This window comes from Castor canadensis, chromosome 8 (assembly GCF_047511655.1).
Source record: "Castor canadensis chromosome 8, mCasCan1.hap1v2, whole genome shotgun sequence".
Taxonomy (NCBI): Eukaryota; Metazoa; Chordata; class Mammalia; order Rodentia; family Castoridae; genus Castor; species Castor canadensis.
The window spans coordinates 101,987,478-101,994,760 of NC_133393.1; the positions used below are offsets into that span (position 1 = coordinate 101,987,478).

The window sequence follows — 7,283 nt, forward strand, 5'->3', positions numbered from 1 at the left end:
GCAGAAAATGTCTGGAACAACCCAGGGTATGTCTTCATCCTTACTAGAACAGAATATTATGCGATGCTTGAGTTCAGTGAGCTAACAATTCTCCAGTGTACACAAATTCATTGTAGAGTGCTTTTGTTGTCCCTCTCCTGCAGTGCAACATCGAATATGTTCAGACAAGGCTCCATCAGCCCTAGAAAGCCTTGGGGATGGGATCACCATGGATTTTAGTGGAAGTGGTTTGACTGTTTATACACTCCCAACACCACCAAATTAAGAGAAGGACCTTTGGAAAATGAATAGGTCATGAAGGCAGTGTTCTTATAAATAAGATTAGTATCCTTATGAAATAAGCCAAATCACTTCTTCCATGAAGCAGAGAAGGAGCCCTCATCATACATTGAATCTTTTGGTACCTTGATCTTGGACTTTCCACCCTTCTGAAATAATGCATAATAAATCTCTGTTGTTTATAAATTACCTAACCTAAAATATTTTGTGATAGCAGCTGCAATGAACTAAGAACCTAGGTTTCAGTCTATTGTGATGTAATCTATTCCTTTATATGTTCATATGATCCACTTGTGGGAAGCACATTATTCAACTGTGTGTCCCTGGAGCAAAAGATCAAACTATTTCATGATTGTGTGTTGAATGAATGAAGAAATGACATCTCATCCAAGTACTGGTAACTTCTAAAGTTACTTGGGTACTTGTCTGTGAATAATAAATCTTCTTCGTCTGACTTTATTTATCCCTGGACATCTGTAAATTGTAGAGGTACTGGAACTCCTTTGGTGCCTCACAATGGCCTCATGGTATTAAGACTGCTGGGATAGTTTGGTCTAGTCTAAACCACTGCCAGACTTAGGAACCTGAGCAACAAACATAGCATTCTATTAAGAAAGACAATGTGCAAAACACTAAGAAGTGATAAATTTTTAAGGAGAAGGAAATGCTAAATTAACATGATTTATATATTATATACACATATCAAATTATAACACTATATTCCACAAATATGCATAGTTAATATGTAGGAAATAAAATGATCATTAATATTTAAAATTAAAAAGATACATAAAGGAAATGAGTACCCCTTGTTTTTAAAATTTAGATATATTTTTACAAAGGCTTGCATGTTTTTGGCAAAGCTCAAAATAGAAAATGCTTTGAATTTTCTATGTTAACAGATAGGAACAGACATCTGGACAATCCTAAGGTATTTAAGACTTTTTTATAGTGGGTTGATTCATATAATTGTACATGCATATCAGTGTTAAATGGAATTGCCATTTCCTGGAAAAACATTTTCTGGGATGTAGGATACTGTTGGAAGATATTTGAAATAAGGCATGAATGAAAACCATACCACTCTGACTCTGCATGTAATGCCCAAACTCAGCAACAATGGCTTATCTTCTGAGGCCAGATACCTTTAAGAGTAGCCAGTATTTGGAAAAGATGCCATTTCTTTGTTCATTCAACACACATTTTTCCAATAGTTTGGTCATTTGCTCCAGAAATACAGAGTTGAATAAAGTACTTACTACAAGTAGATTATATACATTTTAGAAGATGAGCTTTAAGAGAATGAATTATATTAATAAGCAAGTACTATAAAAGAACAAACAACAAATTTGTTTGCTGTTCAGACATCAGAGCAGCTGAAGAGATGTGGTTGAAAACATGATTTACAAAGTTAATTTTGAGCTAAAACTTAAAAAATACATTTTCCATGACCAGAAAGAGAAAATAGTACATGTAAATAGTTATAGAAATAGAAGGAGTGGGCTCAGCTGGTAGGCGTTCCTGCTTAGGTGATGCAGGTTGTCCAGGTCCAGAGGATTCCACCTACCTTTACTTTTACTGAGGCTTCATGCGAGAAGGTTCACCAGATGAGTGAAGGAGGCTTTGGAGCCCCGGACCAGGCCCTCAGACTGGTGGACTGAAATGGAGATCCATTCTGGACATCTGGACCAGAATGTTTTCATCACATTTTGCTAGTCATCGCAGGAAGGATTTAAGTACTGAAATGATTAGAACTAATATTGCTCATAGAAAATCACTATCTTGGAAAGAAAAAAGATACAAGGAACATGAACAAAATAGACACTTTGGCTTGAATGATGTCAACATTCCAACCTTGGAAAGTATAGTTCTTGTTAACATAGATGAGACATTGCAAGACCTCGTTCCAGAAAAGACCAATACCAAGCCAAGCTATTTCATGTAATGTACGGATTTCAAGATCAAAGGCCAAAGACCAGATAGGACAGAATAAGAGAAATCATTGGCAACACATCTGCACTATGAGAAGGATTAAAGGAACTTCATCAGGGAGGAGGAAAACAACACCAGATGGTAATTCAGATCTGCACAGGAACAAAGCAGACTATCCAGAGTAAACTATAGAAGACTTTCCCTCCATGCTTTAAATTTCTTTAATGATGATTGATTAAAGGAAAAGCAATATATTATAGAATATATGACAAAAATAGGATAAAGAATGGAAAATGAAAGTGATAGAAATATACAATTGTAGCATTCCTAAGCTGTATGTGAGATGATTTAATGTTATTTGAAGATACACAATGAGTTTATGGTGTACATTGTAACCTACAGACCAAGCAGAAAAAAGCAGAGGAGCATACATAAATAAGCCAAAATGAATATAAAATGGATGATTAAAAATACTGAATCCAAAAATGGCAAAGAGAATATATAACAGGTGGATAAGACAAAAAACAGATGAAAAGATGGAATATTTAAATGCAACGACACAGCAAAGATATGAATGATCTAAATACAATAGTTAAAAAGCAAATATTTTCATATTGAAAACCAAGTGAGACAGTTACAGCCTCTCTTCAAGAACCCGTTTCATGTATAAAGTCACAGATAGGTTAAATGTAAAAGGTTAGAAAAGATGTCCCATGCAAAGGTAACTTGGAATGGCTATATTATTATCACACAGAGTAAATGGCAGAGGAAAAAACAGTCAGATTATATGAGATAAAGGGGGACACTCGATAACACTGAAAAGATCAGTTTGTCACGGGACTGCAAAAAACTAAATGCAAATGGACCCATTTGCAGGACTTCACAGCACACAAACTAAAAACTAGTAGAAGTGAAAGGAAAAATAGACAAATTCACAATTGCAGTTGGAGATTTTCATACTCCTTTCTCAGAATTGTTAAGTAGAAATTGGTAATTCTCTAAATACTTGACAATGCCATTTAACCAACTTAAAGAACAGTCCACCCAATGGTGGGGTGGAAAATTCTTTTAAAGGTCACAGAGATCACTCATGATGATTGTTAATCTAGAGTCAAATTCTGTATCATAAAACAAGTCTCAATACATTTGGAAGGAAAGAAACCATACAGACTGGGTTGAATTGAACAAAGTAAAGTATACTCACAGCTGGGAATGGAATTCAAAATTAAAGATAGGATTGTAAAATAGATACAGTGTGGGGTAGATACTTGTGGGATAAGGGAGAGTGAATGAAGGAGGTGAAGGTGAGGGAATATGTTGATGGACTTCATATACATACATGAAATAGAACGATGAAACCTCTTGCAAGTGATTTGAGTAGGGAGAGAGGGTGCAGGAGATGGTGAGAGTGGTCTAAGCAATGTACAATGTAAGGCTGTTGGGAATTAGCACAATGATTCCCCCCTGTACAATGATATATCCTAATAAAGTGAAAACAAGAAGAATATATGAAAGGTAGAATAATGAAAAGGAAAGTCTCTCTTCAGCATTTCAAGGAAGTACCAATGGAACCAGTCTGATGGCAGCAGAGCAATTGTGTTGTGGTGCAAGGGGAATTAAAACTGGCGTGATAGGTGTGAATAAACTGATGTGAGTGCAATGAAATCTACATGCAGATTCAGTAATAAAGAATGGTAACTTCTTCCCCTCCCCCAATAGTATTTTTCTTAGGCTGTATCTGTGAGGGTTCCTAGGTGAGCTTTAGGACATCTGAGATGTCCCTGTCCATTTTATGAAAGACAATGCCTACTCCTGGCCAAGGTCTGGCCAGTACCATATAAATCTCCCGTGTGGGCAGGGTAAACTGCACAATAACCAACACCCCCCTCCCCCAGCTCCACAGTGGTCTGCTCTGGTGTCAGTGTTCTAGGCAGAACTTGGAGTGTTTGTTGTCTTTCAAGGCTCATCCTGGCCTTGGCAACAACCAAAGCAGCCTTGAAGTTATGGGTGTGCCCCAAGCTGTCCCTCCAATGCACTTGGGGCTGGTCCTGCAGGAATTTGGCAGGGTTATGACAACAGACTCTGCAGAACTGAGGCAAAAGCCCCATGATTTCCCATGGGAAATAGTGATATGTGTAACTATTATTGGACTTTTCTCTATCCCATTGTTTTTGTGGAGAAGTTTTCAATTGGTTAGAAACCGGCTTTATGTTCAAAGAGAAAAACAGCTTGCTCTAAAGCTTTCTACACTGATTGAAGAAAAATGTGCGCTACTTAACAAACTTAGCCTTGTTGAGAAACAGCGAGAAGCAGCCTGTGGAAAGCCGGACATCTCCAAGTGTAAACTGGAGGAAGTACTCCTGCTGGAAACAGAGCTGATAGAAGAGAAATGTAAGCATTATACACAAGTTGAATTGAATGTGGAAATGACAAAAACCATATAGACCCTAGAAGATGAACTAAAATCTCTCAAACCCAAAGTAGCTGCAGCCAAAACAACCTTAAGAACACTTCGAGTCAGTGAAGCAAATCTTAACAACTCAACAGCACAGGCCTTTAGTGAAAATTTTCAGCTTCAGGAGAGCTGCAAACAGCTGCTCCAAGAAGCTGAAGAGTGGAAGGAACAAGTGAGTCGGCTTAATAAACACAAAGTAACACTTGAAGAGCCTGGGACATCTGCAGCACGAATTCTAAAAGACAAAGATGATCACCTCAGGTGGCTAACTGAAGGCATTCGAAAGCTGAAAGTCTGGGCCTTTGTTCTGGAAAAACACGTAACACATGACAGTGACTTGGACACAGCGACGAACCCTGGCCCAGAAAATCCTGCTCACTTAGATACTCAGACCAAAGGAGCTCTGCAGCACCTGATGAACGCTGTGAAGTTAAATGCTTCTTTAAAATCCTTGGAACGAGAAAGAGACCAAGTTTACACTCAGCTGCGTGAAGTCGAGAGAGCAAGCGAAGACCTGATGGAACGTATTAAAAATGTCCAGAGTGAACAAGTCATTTTATAATCTGAACATGTACAGTTTGAAATTGAGAATGAGAAGCTTCAGCAGAAAGCTAAAATAATTCCTGAACTGTTTGAAGAGGGAATGAAATTCTACAGGAAATTAATGGCAGAGGATCACTGCCAGCGAGACGCAGAAGAGAAACTTCCCAAAGTAAAAGAAAACATCAGCCACAAAACTGCAGAGCTGCAGACCTATAAAAAGGTAGCCAGAGAGCTTGAAGAAAAATTGGAGAGAACCAAACTTAATCACCAAAGGGAGATTATTTCCTATGAGAAGGAAGCTCACTTTAATTGGTTGGAGGCCCAGGATGCTGAAGAACAGCTGCAGTACCTTAGGCAAGTCAATGCCAACAACAGACAAAAGTTAATGGAAATGGAGGTGGAATTGAAACTTTTAGGAGAAGATCCAAATGCATTTGAGATTTTAAATGCAGCATGCGGCAGAGAACATTTTCCATGTGGTCCCTCACCATTGGCTCAACCTTCATGTGAAAGGAGAGCGTTCCTCTCTCCTATTGTGTTGGAAGGTCCACTCAGACCTCCACCTGTGCTTCAGCAGGGAGGAGGAAAGGACTCAAGAAGCCCTGATAATCCACTGGAGCATCACACTAGCAAGGAAAGAGGGGACTCGAGCTGTGATGGGTTGACTGGCCACCATGGAGCACCTTCTGAGAATGGGTCCCTGTGTCCTCCGTGCAAACAGGAGGGAAGGGTGACAATCCCTCCATCAGGACAACCACTTACTGACCCAGCTCCTCCTGCACACAATTCAAATGTGCCTGTTGAAATCAAGGCAGTGGGCCCTGGTTTTGTTCCTCCAGTCTGAGATCCCTTCTACCCAATGAGAAATGTCTGTTGACTGAGTGGTTTCCCCAGTCATCTTCCCCCCAAGAGCTGGATGTCCCCCCACTGTATCCACATGATCAAAGTGGAAGTGAGTATTCTGCAGGTTGATTCCACCTTCAAACGATCCTGCTGCTGAACTTCTAAAACCAGGAGAAGAAACCTGGCAACATTAGGATCTTCTTCCAAAGTACTTCGGACTGCTCTCTCGTTTTCAATTTAAATTCCTGCTGTTACCTACTTGTTTTTCTTTACCTTAAATTGAAGATTAATAGAATTTAATTCTCAGAATAGTATTGTGTAGATGATTTAACTATGAATCCTATTATATTATTTCCATTGTATTTTATTTAGATGGTATATTTTATTTTCATTTAAATCTAGATAGTATAAATATTTTAATTTGATTATTTAATCCTCTATTACATAAACATTAATTGCAGTCTTATTTATGTAACTTGCAGTGGGGATATTTTAAACCCCAGCAGCTTTGCCTTCATGCCAAGAATTATATTTACTATAATTGTAGACCAGAGAAAATGGAAGATCTCTTTTGAAAATATTTTTGATTTCCGTCTCAGTTTCAGTTTAAATTACTGTTTTTAGTCATTACGTTTTACCTCAAAAAAAAAAAAACTTCACTTCAAACTGAAGGTTAATAGAATTATAATTGTCAAGATGGCATTTTATATTTATGATTTAAATACAAATCTTTTTGCATATGATGAAGCAAATCAGTATGAATAAAGTCATGATACTGTATACGCTTTCTAAAATATGTAAGAATCTTTTCATTTCAATTCTACTTTATTTTCATTTAATTTGGACAGTATAACTATTTTAACTTTCTTATTTAATCCACTGTTGCAGAAATAATAATTGGAGTTTTATGATGTAATCTTGTAGTGGGGATAGTTTAAACTCCAAAGTCTGTGTCTTTATGCCAAAAAATCTGTTTACTGTATTGTAGACCAATGTGAAAGTGATATCTCTTTTTAAGGTATTTTAACTCATTTTCATTTTTAGTTTAAATTAACTACTGTTATTTAGTCATTATACTTTATGTGAAATTGAAGCTTAATTGAATTATAACACACAAGATACTATTTTATACATATATATAATTTAAATATGAATTTATTTTATTTATGTGATACATTTTATTATCATTTATTCTAGATTGTGTGACTATTCTAATTTGATTATTTAATCC

At 37.2% G+C, this 7,283-nt stretch overlaps 1 pseudogene; it reads left to right on the plus strand.

The window, feature by feature from the left end:
• The first annotated feature begins 6,785 nt into the window (after positions 1–6,785).
• On the plus strand, positions 6,786–6,852 carry LOC141410584 (small nucleolar RNA Z39; annotated as a pseudogene).
• The last annotated feature ends 431 nt before the right edge of the window (positions 6,853–7,283 follow it).